General features: G+C 38.9%; 1 protein-coding gene across 2 annotated transcripts in view; it reads right to left on the bottom strand.

Annotated features, from left to right (window-relative positions):
- The window catches only part of nck2a (NCK adaptor protein 2a), a 52879-nt gene extending 34601 nt beyond the window's left edge, over positions 1 to 18278 (bottom strand). Inside the window, exon 1 of one of the 2 annotated variants that reach the window (XM_004081587.5) lies at positions 18003 to 18278. The gene's annotated coding sequence lies outside the window, so the exon portion shown is untranslated. Of the gene's footprint in view, positions 1 to 17997 lie in introns of both variants that reach the window. The other variant, XM_011489376.4, reaches the window with a different exon arrangement.
- Positions 18279 to 18567: the final 289 nt, after the last annotated feature.

The following is an 18567-nucleotide window of genomic DNA, read 5'->3' as shown; positions in this document are numbered from 1 at the left end:
GCCCTCTAAATTCTTCGCACCCTGTGTCCCTCAACCTGCATCAGAAAAAACAAAAAAACAGAAGACTACGCCCAAACCTGGAGATTTATATTCTTTTTGCCCTTTTTTGCTAAACAGGCTTTCTCCTTGGTGGTTTCCTCAGCGATGGACCTGCATTATTCTCTTTGATCAGATGATTCCCTGAGGCTCCCATGAGAAAACAGACTTTTGTAGTAATTGCAATGCAGATAAACCGGTATAACGCCCCACGGACCTGTTGAACATGCGGACAAACGTTTCTTTTCTAAGGCATTTAAATTCTAGTCGTCCGTTGAGTTCACACAACGACCATTTCCATAATCTGTACCAAAAGTGTCCAAAACAGCTAGATACAAATAATTTATGTGTTCCACATTTCACATTTAATTACCTGTGATTGGATGTTAATGTTTTTTCATTCAAGGATTTAATTATTTTTCAAACCTCTGCAGCGATCAATAAAGATAACTTGTAATGACCTAAAATTATACAAGCTTGAAGAGCTTTAACTAATAAATTGCAAAAAATAAAAAAGTCATTGAACCAAAACAATGCATAGAGGTAAAGAGTTTTTAAATCTCTTATTAAGATAAATAAATATTTGAGACTAGAGAAAACAAGTTTTTTTTAAGTGCTGCCTTACTTTTGCATTTCAGTTCATTTCCCAGTCATAATAATGTACACCGAAGAGCGAGACTGCTACAGTCACTGTCCATGATTATTTATGACACTTGATCCTTAATGCTCACTTTCAGTTATTCACATAGAAACACTCGAAGAGAAAATGTCAATGAGTGAATCATTTGAAAGTCCCACGGGAAAAACTTACAGGCATTTCTGAGGTGTGAACTATTTTGGGTAGACAGTAGAAACTAATGAGAAGAAAGTGTTCAAATTATGAGATCATTAATTAGGAATTTCCTTAAGCATGAATCACATGCACATGTCTTAAATTAGATCAGTACTGTCATGTTGGAATTAGAATATTTCATTTTAATGAGACATCCTGCGCCATTAGTTTCTTGTATAAAGTTTTTTTTTGCCCACTTAGTTTTTATGAGAGCTACTGGCTTGTAAAAGCATGACGATGTTATTAACAATGACTGTCCGAATATTTCTGCCCAATTGAGTAACAGCCTGTCCGTGCTGTCCACGTTAAATGAATGAAATCCGTAGTCACATCTACCTCTGCAATGGACTGACCTGTGTGGGTGCTATGGGTTTTTGGGTTGTTCTGGCTCATGAAAGGTCGTAGATACTTTGAAGGGAAGCGCAGGTGGGCTTTGCAGTTCCCTTGAGGCTCGCCGACAGTGAAATGTACGTTTGTCATCCATGTGATAAGTGTACTTCACCCTTACGTACCCCTGAGTGTTGTATAAGTGTTTGGTATGACCTGTTGCTTGCAGCATGCCTGTAGGAAAAATGTAAATGAACATTTTCTCCCTACGGGCTCACTGAGCGCTCAACACCCTTCATGTTTCATGCAGGTCTTATGCATGCTGCGTATAGGTTTGCTCATTTTTGGCCCCCAGACAGTCTATATCCATTCATAAGGGCAATTATGAATGGATATAGACTGGGACGTAGAAGAAGACGGCATGAGAATGGGGGAGGGAAGTGTGGGCGTGAGCAACATTGTTTACAACATGGCTGAAGCAGTTTAAACTGCAAGCTATCAGCTACACGGAGGAACATGGGAATCCAGCAGCTGCGAGACAATTCAAGATGAATGAATCTACGGTTCACATGTGGAGGAAGCTGGAAAACAAACTCCGACAGTCGAGATGACTCAGCTGAGTTTCCGCGGAAAATAAGGCGACTCAGGTGATAGATTAATGATCAGCTTGGAGAAGCTTCTCTGCCGTCACCGTTCGACTGAGGGTAGTAACACTTACAGAGGAAGCTTTTTACTTTCGTTTTATGAAACGCCGTCATCTTTCCATCTGGGCGAGGATTACGGTGCTCCAGCGACTTCGAGTGGATTACAATGAAAAGCTATTCATTTTCCGCTCATACTGCAGTAAAAAGATCGCCGATAAACACCACCAGCCCAGCCCCATCACCAACATGGATGAGGCGCCGCTGTCTTTCGGCATCCCGGTGAGATACGCTGTCAAGAAGAACGGTAGCAGCACGGTAGCGATACGCACAACGGGGCAGGAAAAGTCGTCTTTTATTGTTGTGGGAGGCAACGCCGGGCAAGTTATGCTACAATGGATTGTAGAAGCTTGGGCTAACGTTTCTGCTTGCACTGCTTTCGAAGTGCTGAAAAGCCGGCATCATTCATGAGGAGCCGCACGGCAACAAACGGACTCACGCTCCGCCGCAACACGCTTTTTGTGAAAAAAGCGATCCAAACCGAAAAACTAACAAGAATAAAGTACTAAAAACTGGTTCAGATACAGACGATGAGGACTTTGATGGATTTTTGGATGCTGATTGATGACTGAAAAAATTAAAAATAAATCACAACCAACTCAGTTTTTCTCCCACTGCCTTTTTTAAATACACACTAGCATGCATGTTTTCCCTGTATGTGTTATTGTGCCCGCGTCCTAACACCCGGTGTGCCTTTTGTATGTGTCAAATACTGAAAAATCACCCATGAGTGAGACTGCGCCCTGTAACCCAGTGCGCCACATGGTCGTGAAAATACGGTACATAGATATACTGTATATATATATGGCTGACATCCCCACTCCTTTTTTTTCCCCCAAGAGAAAACATTTCCAACAACCTTATCTTTACAGTTTTGATTGAAAGCCTGTTGTGTGCTGGGACTGATTACTGAGAAATAAAGAAAAATCTATAATTAGTCTGTTTTTCCAAGACACGTGGGAATTCTAAGAGTTTTTAGACATGGCTCTGTCCTTTATTTTCTGCTCTCTTTATTTTATTTTTGCTGATGTTTATTTGTCTCTGTTACATAATTTGCTGACATCTGATCCAATGGGAACACCACAGCAGAACAACTGAAAAAAGATGTGAAACTTAATACTACATTTATTTAGTGCGTTAATTTACATGAATGTTGCCTAAGAAGATTGAGGAGAGTTCTTAATTTTGTTTGATAAACACAAGGCAGAAATGAGCTCTTAAGGCTTTTGATAAAACAAAAGCTCCAAGTAATCAAGATCAACAATGCACACACTGTACCATGATTCTTACTATTTAATATAAATATGTCTGAATGGTTGCTATAGCTATTTATGTTCTTTACTGGATGTATTAAAATCATTATTACATTTACAGGAGATCAGAATTAGCTAAACACAACAGATGAAAATACAAAGATTTGAAAGAGAGACATATTGGTCACAAACAAAGTCACAATCTAAATGTTTACTGTCAACGTCCCCATTAACTTCAGCAGTTTTTCCATCCTCAAAGTTTTGTTGACTACCATTCCGTTTGTGGTTGTCAAGAGATTGGTAAATTAAAGACAAAGCAACACCTAAACAAAAATGTAACTAGAAAAAAAAACAAAAACCTTTGAATTGAACTGACAACTGTGTTTCTAATATACATCATGTTTTATAAACTGACTTCTTTCATTAGTGGAAATGCCAAAATATGGCGTCACATAATTGATCACGAGATTTTCGTAATATTCTGAATTGTACAATCATTGTATATTTTTATTCAAATTATTGACTATATTTAAAGTAGATTAGCTATTTTCATAAATTATTTCAGTAAATTTATCTGCAGTCTCTTTATATACAAAAAACGCTCGATAATCTTCACTGACACTTTTTATTTATTTACTTCTGGTGACAGTAAACAGCACACAGTTTGTTTAGTTTATAAACATAAAATCCAACAGTTTTAAAGTGATAATAACATTGCTTGAAATGTAGTTATACTACTTTCAACTAAGTTTATAAAGATTGCAAACCCAGATGTCACAGTGATTTGTCCTCAAATAGACAAATCTGCTGGCCAATCAAGAACAGAAGCATCATGATCATTGAACCGGTGCCTTTGGCACTCTGGGCATGCGCCAAGTCCTGCTGGAAAATAAAATCACCATCTCCTTATGACTTATCAGTAGATGGGAGCATGAAGGGCTCCAGAACTTCCTGATAGATGTGTGCATTGATGTGGACTTTGGCAAACACAGCTGGCAAACATCAGCAGATGAGAAGGCACCCCATACAGACACTGGGCTTTAAGAAACCTGGATTCTGAGCCTCTTCAAATCTTTCCCTCAACTCTGAGGCCTTAATTTTTAAACCAAATATAAAATGTACTCTTATATGAAAAGAGGACTTCAGAGTAAGAGTAAGTAAAAGTCTTTTTTTTCTTCCTTAGCCCAGGTAAGACATTCCTGACCTCGTCTCTGAGTGGCTTGACAGAGAAACAAAATTTGTAGTCCATGTCTAATATTTGTCCAAGTATGGTGGCTCTCTGACTCCGGTCTCAGTTCACTCTTTGTGATGCCCTACAATATTCTTGGATACATTTTGCTTGATATGCTATCTATAGGGTTATTTCTGTTGCTGATGCTGTTTTTCTATAACACTGCCCTTCTACTCAATTTTCTATGAATATTCTTGGATACAGCACTATGAACAACCGGCTTGCTCTCCTTGTGAAGGGTGTCAATGACTGTCTTTTAAACATCCATCAAGCCGGGATCAATTTAAAAAGTACTGACAAAAAAATTCAACTTTCTACACAATATTGTCATTATTTTAGACGTATTTGTATTCAAGCAGAGGTTGATCACCTTGCATAGCCTGTACTGGGTTTGCGGAAAAACCCTGCATGCCATTACTGCCAATTCCTCTGTGTGTTGAAAGAAAGTTGAAAGAAATTGTCTAGCCATTTGAGCTGCACTGCTCCAAAAATGGTTTTCAGCACAGCAGGAGTCCATGGCCTGATAATTTCCATCACACTCCTCTGCTACTGCAGTGATGTGGCCTGAACATGCTAGAGCACTTCTGCTTCTCTGACATACAGATGATATCACACATTCCATAAAAATGCAGAAAGGCTGCAGTCAGTAAGCATCTGCTGGCATCTCACAAGGGACTGCCAAGGCTACACCGGGTTGTAATTCTGCCAAGTTAAACTGGCAAAAAAAGGGAAAACAGATGCTTAACAAGTGTGATATGATACCATGTGCATGACAGCAAGATACAGACATTGAGCAGGGCAAATACAATGCTCTCAATACTGAACCCCCAAGGGAACCCTGTGGCATTCTCCACCATACATCCTATAAATATAGCATGATTTGCCTCACCCTCCTCAAGTGGAAGCATCTGTGCATAAGGGAGTTGGAGAGGGTATTGGCAGATTCTAAAAGCCTATCACACTGTTATTCAGTTAAAGTATACACTCCCAAGCATATAGAAACATTAAAAATAAAGCTCAATTTTAACACTTCAGATGTTTTGCCTCTTTGTGTTTACATCAGCTTTGGCCATAAATTAGTTGTATTTGTTCTTTTAAAAAATGCTCTCAATCATTTAAGTAGACTAGAAAGGTTTGTTTTAAGTATTTCACAGGTCAAAATACATTTTTACAAAAGTACAAAAGAAAAATACTAATTAGATTGGTTAGGGAGATAAATCTTAATGGAGTCTAAATCAGAATTTAAAAGCACTGTAAAAAAAAAAAAAAAAGGCAGCTTGGGAATTTAAAGCCTATGGCACCTTATCACTAAGGTGGCAACAATTAGTCAGGTGATCTGCGTTGTGTCTTGTCTTGTGTAGTTCTGATGAGGCCCGCTTTTAGAGTTAAATTCCTTCCATACAGTATAATACCACCCCTAATGCATGCCCAAACATATGCACACATTGTTCACACACTTTCTCATTTTCTCTGTTGGCTATGAGAAAACCTTTATCAAATAAAGCTATTCCATTATTGATTCAATGAAACCTGGAACCTATGTGAAAAGCTATCAATAATAACCTGCAACAAGAAATGTTTGTGCCACCGTATGACAGAGTTAGCAGGATTGAATCATTTAACACCAGAGCTTTAGCTCCAGTGCTAACATTCTTCTGACTACCACAACTCTTATATCGCGGTTCACATTTCGCTAATTTTTTTTAGTGCAGTTGTGCATGCTTTCTTTTTTTGACACAGTGAACTTGTTCTGCATCCTGATTGGTTGTTGACCTTGTCAATCAATCTCCTTTGTTTCGTGTCTCCTGTATAGAATGCGTTCAGCTAACCAGAATTACATAGATCATAGATCACTAGCAGATCTTGGTTTCTGATCCTATAACGCTACACATTTTTTCTACAAAAGGTTTAAACTTTGAGAGATTAAACAAGAGATAAGTGTGAAAATGTTCATGTCCGTCTGAAAAAAGTGTAAAAAAGTGTGTATTGAGGGCGATTTACAGCCTTAAAACATCTAGAATCGACTTTGAGCAGAATCTGGACATGATAAGAGTAGTGGGAAATGGTGAAAGACACAGGAAAAAAAAAAGGTGTGGCCTACAGCAGAAGACACAAGAGGTACACAAGGCTTTCAAAGCCACAACGGCAAACAGTGAAAAGGAAGAGGGGAATCAAAGCAAGCATAGATGAAGTTGTTGCAGGAGGATAAGAGCTTAAAGAACTGGCTGGACATCAAATCAGCAACGTTGAAGGAGTTTGACAAGTTTAGTTCGTTGAGCAAACACATGCAGTTGTTTGAATGTGTGACCTCAGCCGTTCAGTCACCACATAAAATAAATCTACTGACACCTCTCTGTTAATGTGCGTTCTTAAATTCTTTTGAAATCAGTTCGATAAAATGTTCTCCACTGGGTTCTCCCCAGATGAAGAATTTAATGTCCTGCAAAGATTTTGAATGTGTAATGAATGTTTAAGGTCTTAAAAGAATATACATTAATAATGGGTTAAAAGCGGATAAGGTGGGTAGAAATTAAACTAAAAGCTCCCCTATTTTAAGGCGGAAACAATGAATCCTGAAGCAAAAGTTATTTCAATATGCCACAGCAAATCAGCTTTCACTGATTCGCACAGGTGGTTTGGCAGAGATTTTTATGCCGACACGACGACACTCAAGGGTCGCATAGACCCTCAGGTTATTTTGTCTTAGAGCAGAGCATCACAAGTTCATTTGCCACAATTTGATAAATATTAGTGGGGTTTTTCTAATGCAACCTTACAAAGTTTACCTAGAAACATTTCCAATTGGTAATCTTTGTGGCCCTACAACCTTAAATAGTCTAGAAAGCTAAAGAAACAAAAAGCAAGTATACATTTTTTTAAAGAAAATAAAATTGCCAATCAGAACGGATGCATCTGATAAATGATATTTTCCAAACACATGAATTGAAAATATTGAAAACTTTTTTTTTGAGTGGCAGCTGCTGGTATTGTGTTGTTACAAAGCAGCAATTATATTGGATAATCCCAAGGCTAATGCACATCTGTCTGTTACAAATCACAAAGCAGATGTTTTTGGAGTGCTCTTTTTGGATCCTCCACAGCAACACAATCATTTGGTAATAGGAGTGAACCGCTGATGGATGGATGTTACGTGGGCTGTGATGCTCTAAGCTGCGCTCGGATGGTTCTGTGAAACGCAGATAAGCAACGTCCTTGTTGCAGAGTGTAAGATAATTCGATGCATGTCTGCATGCTGATGCTTTGGGCATCAGTACAGCCAAAGGGGGAAATGTCCACTTCATTAAATCAATTAAAGCGTGAAGGGCTTGTCAAAGCCTCTGCAGACAAAGGAACGTGGAATAAAAATATTGTAGAAAACAATTTTTAATCACTCAAGGAAAAAAGTGACAATCTACCATATTTCCCTCTGATTTAATTAACTTGTGCTTTTTGCAGATAAGAAATAAAAAATTTTGTTTTTGTTTAATCTTATAATTGTTTGCTGTTCAAAGAGAATCCTTCAGCTAAACTGAGTCCTTAATGGCCTTTACCTTCAATAAAGGAAATCCACTTTCTCAGAAAGTGGCAAATATTTTAGAACTTTCTGAGTATGTAATTGTTGTTGTTTTATCCAAACTATGGATCCATTTGTCAAATTCATAGACAGGGTTCACATATTCACATACTGCTTAGCACCTGTAAGGGCATTATATTTCCCTTTTGCTCCAAATGTAATATGAACCCAAAAACAGTCGCATGCATAAAATTATAAACTCTTAAAGAAAAACTAAGCTGTTTTATCAAAAATCAAGGATAGCTTTGCATGTAGATAAATGCACGTTTAATTAATTAATATTTATTTACTAAGTAAGATTGAGTCAATATTATGCATTTAAATTTAATTAGTTATACAAAACTCTGAATTGGTTCAATTAAATTCACTTAACTTGTCTCATGAATTTACACTTTTTTAAAATTAAAATCCAAATAATTTTGGTTCAGTTTTCTTTATGAGGTTTCGCTCAACTACAAATAGAGAATTAACAAAAGAGGAACTTTTTCTTGAAAAAGTCAAAATGTCTTAAAGTGCCAATCCAATCATCTTTAAACGTTTTTTTTAAATGTTTCAAGTGGTCTTTTAATTGTGAATATGCTGTTTATAGACAAAATCAGAAAACCTTTGTTATTTTTTTAGGACATAGTGTCTGTAGAGCAGCACTCTTCACCTCTGAACTGTGGGCGGGACCAGTGGCGTTAAGTGAGTTTACCCTCATTTGCCATCATTCCTTTGTTTACACTCTCTCCCACTAGCTTAAAGCCCTTAACAACTCCAACCTAACCTTACCGTTGCAACAAAAATAAGAAGCGATGTCGGAGTTTGAACCAGATTCCAGCTCTGATAAGGAACATCATGACGTACAGTACATGGATCTTATCATCTACAAGTGGATGCATCAGAATGGAGCAGAGCAGGAGGCTTGCAGCTTTATATATGTCCTCCATTATCAGAAAAGTGCGATTTTTATTGGAGTGGGTCTTTAAAAATCAATTTCTTTTCTGTAAATTTGAATCAAAACCAATTTTTGCAGTTCTAAAAAGAGTATTAAACTATTGATATAAATCAAACAAAGGTGGACCTTTATTTTAAAAAAATAACTTTAACTAGGGCTGGGCGATCTGGCCTAAAAATTTCCGATTTTATTTTTTTTAATTCGATTTCCGATTTTTCCAGATTTTTCCCCCCGTACTTAAGGAAAGCAATAAGTACAAACGGCAGACAACTTAAAGCAAATTTTGCTTTTATTTAATCAAACGTAAGACAAATGTAACTCCCATTCCTGGGATGAATAGTAAATAAATGAACACAAGTTTGGAATCAAAGTCTCAGCTGTGTTTAAAGTGACACTTTGTAGTCTAGACTAAAAGGAGACAAACATTCACCTCGAGAGTAGCACCACTTTCTAAAGGATTAACAACACAGCTCATATCTGGGGTCTAAGGTTTTAATTAAATTAAGAAACCCCGTCTTTTCCACGGTATATATGGGTAACATGTCTTTATGTAAAGTGACCGCTTCGGTGATTGTTCTCCACTGTGCTCCTTTCCTAGGGATGGGTACCGAGCCCTGGTAGTTAACGAACCCCGGGGCAACATTCTTTAAGACCGCAGTATTGTTAAGATCTGACCTCAGATCTGCTATCGGGACTGGAGAAGTCGCTTTTTTTTTGGCCCACAAGATATAAACTAGAGCTGTGATGGTGTGGGATCTTTGATCACCGTGCTGACAAAGCAACAGGAGTCGCGGTCTACCGCCTCCCCCCACCACCACCACCACCACCACCTCGCCCCCCAGCCGCTGAACACAAAATCCCCCGGCGGCCGCGTCACAAATGAATACAATTCATAAGTACAACGCAGTAGTATTTATTAACAAATAACAGTAACAACTAACTATCTAACTAATGAACTAACTATATAGGTGTTGTAGAATGAGTATGTGTGTCAGCGTGCTGCATGTGTAAGAGGAAGGAGCGCGTGCCGTGCGAGAGTGAGTGAGAGCGTGCACATGTGTTGGGCGTCCGCGTCCATGTTTGGTGTTATGGAGTGAAGGAGAACAGTAATAAAAGGTTCCCCCAGGTGTTGGAATAGGTTTGTGGTTCCTGCTGCCTTTGACTGTGATGGGCAAATGTTGCAGTGTGGGAGGGGGTCTCTTGCTCCACGTCTGTGGCAGTAAACCCAGACCAGTTCCAAACAACAGATGATTTTATTCCTTTCTTGGGAACAAAGTTCCCACTCTCACTGGTAGCCGTGCTGTCGCTTGCTGTTTCGTGTGTGCTATGATGTTGTTGTTTGTCGCTTACCATACCGCCGTGTGAAACTAACACTACGGAAGCTCTGGGGAGCCAAAAATGGAGAGGAGGAATGGGTTGACAAATATGAAGGACACAAGCTAAAGCACTAAAGAAGAAACTCACAAAAGATAATCTAAAAGTAGAAACAATCAATAAGACATAGAAAACAGACGTGAAACCTAAAGGGAATGAGGAAACACACTGATGATTTGATCAAAATGTGAACTGCTTTTGACCACTTTGACTTTTTCCACCAAACCAAATTTTCTTTGCGTTAAACACATTGGTAAAAGGACAAATAGAAATCTCCTTAGATGTTTTGACACTGGCTAACTAAATCTCTGTAAGGATATTGTATACAATATGAACACTATTGATGAATACTAATGAGGCCAGAATTGACACAGAATTGTCAACATATTGCCTTCTAACTCAAAAGTTGAAAAACTGCTGTCATTTAAATTTTTAGAGAAGGACATACAATTATTTGGTGATAAAACCCTAAAATTGAATAAGCGTATTAATAAAAATCTGCTTTCACTCTGCAGCTGCACAAAAACCAAAACTGAACCTACAGTCCATTACCTCTGATTAGTTTACTTCTGTTAAACCAGACAGAAATGTCAGGTATGTACGGTATAATAAGAATGAGGTTATTCAATCACAACAGCAACTACAGCGTCTTATTTACAAGCAGGTTATTAAACCAAACAGGTTCTTCAAACTGAGCTTCTAGTTTGCATGTATAAATACAGAAGGGCGACCAGTGGACCTCAAAGAATAAACTGTTGGATCAAAATGGGGAGACGTGTACTATTTCAAGTTTAATATTCTCCAGAAGTATAACCAAGGGTGGAGATTTCAGCAATTTTACCAACAGTTACATGAACTAACACCAGGTGATATGCGACTAACAACACTACACCTCAAAAGTCCAATTTTTGGGGTAATCGTCCGGTTCTGTGAGCTGCTTGATCAAATGTGTCATGGCCGATGTTAGAGGTCGACCTAAGCACAGTTCAGAGCTGTATTGATCCGGTGTGACGGTTAGAGTCGAATGTGCTGAAATCCAATTGTGATCTACAAGACAGATCATAGTGGAGAAACAATTTTAGCTTTATGAATCCTCCTTTCTACATACCTGCTCGCCTTTCCCTAGATAGTAAAAATTGAAAGGATGCGTAGCACCACCTACTATGGGATGTATGAAACATCTGCGCTAAAGCCAGGATCATTAGGGACTTGTCAGTGTTAGCCTGAGAGAAGTGAAACTAGGCAATTCCCTGTGATGAGAACTGTGCTCCCTCATTTATGACATACTAAAAATAACTTACATTTTAAAAATAACCTGCGATAGATGGCAATTGCTAAATTCAATTAAATGGGTTTTTCAAACACCCACTCCAATGAAGATTATGTTTTAGGCGTTTTTTTTTTGTTTTTTTTTACCTGATGGAGGACACATAATAAAGAATTTATGATTAAAACTGCATTGTTAAGTATTTCTTTTGGATTAGGTGCTACTTGCATTTGACAAAGCTCTCAGTTGTGATGCCACAACTGAAATGGGGGGGGCAAAAGCTTCCTTGCTTCACTTTACTATGATCCATCTATTTGTAGACAAATACATCAATTTACGTCTTCATTTTCCTCATCTGAGCTGAATTTGTGTCAAAACTTGACGGATGGATAGCTCCAATATTGCTCGCCACTTTTGTTGCACTGGTAATGTTGGCTTGGGGGGTGTGAGGGGCTGTAAGCTGGCGGGAGAGAGTGCAAACAAAGGGATGATGGGATATCCACAGCAACAATCCAGCCCCAACTCAAGCGAATTTCAGATGAACTCCGGCCGCTCTGCAGAAACTGTCTTAAAAAACGACACAGGCTTTTTAGCTTTTTGGCTAAAAAGTGCATAATCATAATTAAATGACCACTGGGAACGATTTTAAAATAGATAAAAATATAGTCTAAGTGGGACATTTAGGTAAAACCCCTCACCTTTTCATCCATTTAGCTCTTGCTTAACCTCTTGATAATAGTCTACAGCCAAACAGGGAACAGACATTTATTTTAAAAAGCATATTAAAATGGGACTACTGTTAGGGTTGGGCGATGTCCCTTAAATTGGCAGTTGACGATGTTTGCAGTAAACCATCGGGATGGACGATGATATCGTGGGGGGGTATTTTTAATTTTTCATTATTATATAATTATTATTTGTTATTTCACTTTATTTATTCATTTATTTTATTTCCCAACTAATAACTCATCCGCCATGATCCAGTATAAACTGAGGGAGGTGACTTTAACAAAAAAAAAAAAATAGAAAAGACATAGTCCGCTCCTGCACTTGATTAGTCAAGTCGACCGGTGGACCGAGCGACCGTGTCTCTGAGCAGAGCAGTCAGACTTTGTGTTTGATGGGAAGGGAGGATGCTTTGTTACATGTGCGCTATGTGTGGGAGACTTCGGACTGCGATCCTTCCCACAGCTCTAGGTGAACGAGCTACCGAACTCAGGAGAACCGGGTCTTCCGGTAAAAGTGTAGGTCCAGGCAGAGCGCGGACCGTCAGCTCACACAGCGGCTTTGGGGCGGTGTTTGAACTTTTCAAAGCAGAAATGTCGCTCAGTCCTTAGAAATCGTTCAAACAATCACATGAATTTGTGTTTCTAGTCATGTCCCGACAAAATAAAGCCTGATGTTATTCCCACATATTTACGTTCAGCCAAGCTGCAGATTGCAGCATTTCTGCATTGATTTATGTTCATCAAAGGCTAAATGATATTAGCCCGTGTTAGCATCTCTTAGCCCTGGCTTCTTCTGGCTCCGTTCTTCAACAGAAAAAGCACTGACCACACGAATTAAAATTAAAATGATGAGCGAACATGCGCTTCATAATAACCATAACGATAATAAAAGAATGTTTAGAAGATCATCTCATATATTACAGAGCAGCCAGATATCTAGGTATTAGGGCTGCACGATATGAGGAAAACTCGCGATATGCGATATTGGTGATTAATATTGCGATAACGATATAAATTGCGGTATATAAACAAATAGCAAAAAAAACAAAAACATAATTTCCATTTCACTGCAACAGTTTAAAAATTATACTCCAAATGACCCTTGTCGACATAGGAGGCAAACATCAAACATAAAAGGGCTCATCTGATTGATCAACAACGTAAATGGGTCCTTCTGATTGGTTAAATGCATAAAGGGATTTATTTCTTTTGTTCAATATTTCAAGCTGCCATGAGTTTGTTTTAGCACATTTAAGGTAATAATTTATTGCGATTTTTGCCGTCTTTTGCGGTATGCATATTGCACAGCTTGATTTCGCGATAACGATAAATGTGCGGTATATTGTGCAGGCCTACTAGGTATGTAGCCTCTCAGCAGAACTCATTTCTTCTTCCGGTATTTCAAACACTTCTGCGCATGTGCGAAGGATTTATTCCGACCGAAAGTGTGACCCATGTGAACGTTTGTTATAATATGAAAAAGTTTTTCTGGGCCCATGTACACGGTTGAATTCTATTCCGACCATTGATCCGATTAAGATATTTTGCACATGTAACTGCGGCTTATGGTGTCGACTCGCAGCGTGGCGGGGGCGTGGCATCACGATGGTGTCTCTCCATAGTGATGTCAGTCAGCCTTCACGATGGACGATGGTATCGGCACAATCCTAACTACTGTACAACCTAAGCATCTCAGGTGTCAGTGAGGATGGTGAAAGTTATTGTTTGCCACATTTGTGTTGAGCACGGCAGAGGCAGAGTGATGATATGGGTCACAGGACCTAGAGACTGCAGTTATTCAGTTTATGTATTTATTTATTTTTTTGCTGCCTGTTTTGCAGCCTGGCACTGAGTCACAGGAACCACCACCAGACCTCTTCTCTATAGGAACATGGGTTGAACATAAGTTTTACAGACGAGTAATGTAATTACATTTACTATTAATGATTTACTTCAACCCAAATATCAACCCTGCAACTGTTTGACAGCAAAGACAAAAGGATTGTCTTTTGTGCATTTCTATCTGGTGATACGTGCTGCAGTAAGCTAACCCAAGAAGATTTAAGCAAACTAAAGGAAGAAGAGAAGTAAAACAAACAATTTCAATTTGAAGACCACACACCACGCTCCGTCTGCTTCTGCTTGGTAGCAGCATGAACCCTCTTTTCCTGATAGATTCCAGGGTCACATAAAAGGAAATGCTTTCACAAAACTGCATGTACCACCAGTCTACATGCAGTCAGACTGCTGTGGTACATACAGTTAGACTGGATGTGTGATAACCCATTCCGCTTATTATAAATGATCACGTTGACAATGAAAAAGACATCATCTCAAAACCAATACTAACATGTAATCTAGTCTTTATATTTCCTTCATCTCTCCGACAGACCTAAGAATTTTAGCAGGTAGAAAACAATTACACTTTCAATTGAGCTAGATCAGAAAATGGGAGGAAGAAAATATTGGACTACTGTATTTTCTACACTATATGGTGACCTTAAAAACCTTAATTTTTTTCCAAAAAATTATCTGAAACACCTTAGATATACTGATACTGATTTTAAAGCGATTTTGTGAGGTACCCTTATAAAATGGTTAGTTGGGTGTTATTATGATCATGCCAACTCAGTTAATATGTAGCGGTGTAATATTTTTTTTTTTCGTTACTAACAAGGTTGGGAGTTAGCGTAGAGTAAATAGTCTGTTTTTTTTACGTTTTGCAAATAAGATCGGAAGTTGGAGGTATTGCGAATACAATAACATGTCTAAAGTTTCTACCAGAGCGGATTACGAACGAGTTCTAGAATAACTGTGAACAAAGTTAAAAAAGTCTGACTAACCAACGGACTGTGACTCTATTGTCTTCCTTAATGCACCTTATATAACACAAAAAGTTCAAAAATAGAGCGCTTTATAATCTGGTACGCTCATAGTTCTGAAAATACTGTAATATTCTACTCCAATGTACTTTTGATTTTTGGTTTATAGGAAAGATGGGGGACCTTTCTGTGTGGAGTTTGCATGTTCTCACCGTGCATGCGTGGGTTTTCTCCGAGATCTCCGGCTTCCTCCCGCTGTCCAAAAACATGCTACATAGGTTGATTGGCAACTCTAAATTGTCGATAGGTGTGAGTGTGAGAGTGAATGGATGTGTGATTGAGGATATTCTACCCTGTGACAGACTGGCGACCAGTCCAGGGTATCCCCTGCCTACGCCCAAGTGGCCGGGATAGGCTCCGGCAACCCCGTGACCCCGAAAGGGAATAAACGGTTAAGAAGATGACAGGAAAGATCGGGTTTGTTTTAAAAGAAACGACTAAAAACTAAAAAACGGATCCATTTAATATATGAATAAAAATAGGCAATTCTGAAAACAATATTTAAAACCTAAATGTAGAATTCACACTCCTAGAAGCTTCACAATACATCCATAGTAGAATACAGTAATTATTGTTTACATTTTTCTAAATCACATATTCAAAATCGTGATTGTTGACAATATGATGTATTTGTAAAAAACTCATTTTTGTTATTTTAACTCAAATTAATTGAATTTGACGCACAAATTGTCTTTGGTTTGAACGGACAATCGATTTAAATGGGGGGGGGGGGGGTCATCAAGGGTCATCCGTGATCCGTTGGACCTCTAATACACACCATGCATTTAATGCATGTTAAAGTACCCTTTTTTTTTCTTTTTCTACCATGTACTAGAAAAGGTTTGGTGCAAAAAGTCAAATCTGGTAAATCTTGCTCCAGGTTTTATTTTTTTGTCTTTTCTTTGACAGCTATATTCCAATATATTAAAGACTTGATGCCAGAATTCCAGCCGGGCACAAACCACAATCATTAATTCCTCCTTCATGATCAACTTTCAAACCGTTGGCACTTTCGTGAATTACAAAGGAAACCATATATATGTCACTCCAAAATCCAAGTCCTTGATTGGTCAAAGTTCGACCTGGTTTAACTTCCAACGCGTGTTCATTGTCATAAAAACTTGCGTAGCCAGGCATGAACACAAGAGTTTTGAGCAAAAAAGCCCATAAAACAGTGTTTACATAGACTTCTCATCGAAGGTGTCTGCTTGAAAAACATGTTGCCGAGGGCGATGAGAACATAGCTTAAAGTCAAACTCTGATCATCTTTTGATCTACTGTAAAAGCGTGATGATGCTCTTTTTAGCCAAAATCAAAAAATCTGTGTCGTTTTCTAGGACATAGTTATGCAGAGTGGCAGGAGTTCATCAGAAATTTGCCTCTGAGGTGTGGGCACACAGAGAAAGCCCACCCCCACATCTCGTCATCTATCTGTTTACACTAACTCCCGCTAGCTTAGAGCCCCTCACACATCCCAACCTAACGTTAGGGGTTTCACAAAAAGGGCGGGCAATATTGCAGCTATCCAGCCGTACAGTTCTGAGCCAGATTCCACCTCAGACGAGGTCAACGAAGATGCACAGTCGTGTACTAGTGGAGGCATCAGAATGGAGCAGAGCAGGGAGTTTGTGGCTTGCCGTTGTAAACGCCTACGTCAAAGCAACAAGCTTTTTCCGACAGTAATTTTTCATCGGCTCCTGATTCACAACGATCTGAATAAAGAAATACTCATAAATGCAGTTTTATATCTAAATTTTCTTCATGTATGTCCTCCCTCATGAAAAAAAAAAACAAGAACATATTAAAAAAACTCCACAGTTTTCATCAGAGTGAGTTATTAATAGCTGACAGGGAGAATGGTGTCAGAAACATAGAGGGGGGTGGAAATTCATCTCTAAAACAACATTTCTGCTCCAAGTATCGAATTCCAAGGAAATGATGCAACGGGAGTTTCTGCAGTACAGGACCTGCAGCCTCCTTCCTCATACCTGTCAGTGCGGACTGTAGACCGGGAGAGCGCTTTGCACAGGGTGTGTCTGCAGTAGGTGTGACAAGTCTACCTGAACCACGCAAGAACTTTCAGCACCTTTAAACACCTGGATTTAAATCTGAAAACCCAAATTCTAAATCTAAAATAAAATGTACAAAAATATCCAGCATCAAGTCAGTGAGAGAACAGACAAGGCGTCCTTTGATCCACAGGGGCTGATGAGGCGACAGCATGGTGCAGTTCCCACCAACGGCCGCTAGGAGCACTGACAAGCTCGGCATGTGGCACCAGGCGCCCGGCCGATTTCTGCTGCTTCTTTGGCAAGTGTGCTTCATTGTGTGAGCCGTAGCGCTGTCAGCAGGATCTCGAACCACACCAACCAAACACCTATGATGGCAGAAATTGTTTTCCACGCAAAAAAGTACGAAATTGTAGAACTGAAGTTAAAAGAAACTATTTTAAACAAAGCCGGACCACAGCCTGGAATCCACCACCACCGACCATGGTCTGTGAGTCAGGCCCCTCTAATATTTACTAACCGAAAAAGTACAAATGTTGTTAGTGAACATTTTAATTGATGATTTTAAGTGTGGGAATTTAAACAAATTTATACAATTGTGGGGGTTTAAAAAGTGGTTCGCGAACACTGGAGCGAGATTCGAGCCAAGTCTGTGGTCAGAGTGGACAAAGACCAAGCGTCTCAACGCGAGAAAGTGACACTCCGAGCCTCCCACTCCCACTACGGAGGAAAACCTCCACACATAATTCTGTAGACCAATAAAACCCCTTTCAATCTACGGCACGCGCAGCTGGAAAGAGTAATGTAAGCAGAAGCAACTCACACAGTTGTGTATTTCAGGCTTACCTTACCTTAGTGTTCACTCCAGTCAGAATGGGCAGACAAGCGTCACAGCACAGGGATAGCGCGCGCGGGTCCAACAATAATAAGTGACCAAACCCTCGTCAAAGTGACAAAAAAATTCGTTTAAGTCCTCATCTCCTCTGGTTTATCTCATTTTCTTTCTTCAAACACTGACTAAACCTGTACTGTTCGACGTGTTGTCGCTTGTTTTTCCGTCGCAGGCTGACTGCCTCCGCCTCGATCAGCCTCCTTTCAAGCTAGGAGATACACACTTCTTCACTTCCGTTCCGATTTTTCAAAATAAAGCTAGGTTTGAACAGGGCAAATTCAATTAAAAAGTACAATTTTTGCAAAAACAAGTAAATTAAAATTACATATTAGAAATTTGAAAAATATTAAATGCAGTCAGAAAACACAGTTTAATTAAATATGGTTAAATATTGTTCATGATAACAAACGTGTGCATTTTTCCACATTTTTATGCCTGTGATAAACAAAAATGTACACTGTACTATTATTGCTTTATTGTCTATTCACCACTACTATCTTTATTTAATATATAATTAACTTTTT

The sequence above is a fragment of the Oryzias latipes genome, chromosome 21, assembly GCF_053564925.1.
Source record: "Oryzias latipes strain Hd-rR chromosome 21, Olatipes_Hd-rR_3.1".
Classification (NCBI taxonomy): domain Eukaryota; kingdom Metazoa; phylum Chordata; class Actinopteri; order Beloniformes; family Adrianichthyidae; genus Oryzias; species Oryzias latipes.
The sequence above is the reverse complement of the archived record's forward strand: the minus strand, read 5'-3'. Positions and strand labels throughout refer to the sequence as shown.